Here is an 846-nt window from a genome sequence, read left to right on the forward strand (position 1 = left end):
AAGAGAGAATCTTAGTTATGTGGATTTGGCAAAGACTTTCTAAATCTAATACCAAATATTTATTATAAAAGAAAAAATATCAATAAGTAGAACTTCATCGAAACACTTTCACTTTTTAAAATTGTTAAGAAAAAAACAAGACAAAGAGTAGAAAATGTTTGCAATATATGTACCCAACAGATCTGCAACTAGAATATATGAAGAATTTTTACATTTCTATAACAAGACAACACAATAAAAAATGAGCAACATTGTTGATCAGAATTTTTTGCCAAAAAGTATTTACAAATGGCAAATAATACTTGGAAAGATATTCAATACCATTTTTGTCAGGGAAATGCAAATGTAAACCAAGAATAGACGTCATTATATATTTGCTAACATGGCTAACTCTAAAAAGCCTGACCATACAAAACTGTGCAACTGGAACTCTCATGAATTGCTAGTTAGAATGTAAAATAACGCAAACACTTGAGAAAGCAGTTTAGCAGTTTCTTAAACCATGAAACATACCTGAGGTTATGTGTTTATCCAAGGAAACAAAAGCATATATTCACACACAAAAAATGCTCATAACTGCTTCATTTGCAATAGCCAAAAATTGAAAACAACCAAATATCCATCAACAGGTAAATGGAAAGCAAATTTCCCTGTATCTGTACACTGAAATAATTCTCAGCAATAAATGGAATGAACTATTGATATATGTCACAGAATAGATGAATCTCAAAATAATTATGTTGAGTGAAAAGAACTATGCAAAAGAAGACTAGATATTGCATGATTTAATTTATATAAAGTTCTAGAAAATGCATATGATCCTATAGTTACATAACAGTGGTTGTT

Source organism: Pteropus vampyrus, unplaced genomic scaffold (assembly GCF_000151845.1).
Source record: "Pteropus vampyrus isolate Shadow unplaced genomic scaffold, Pvam_2.0 Scaffold22, whole genome shotgun sequence".
In the NCBI taxonomy this organism is placed as follows: Eukaryota; Metazoa; Chordata; class Mammalia; order Chiroptera; family Pteropodidae; genus Pteropus; species Pteropus vampyrus.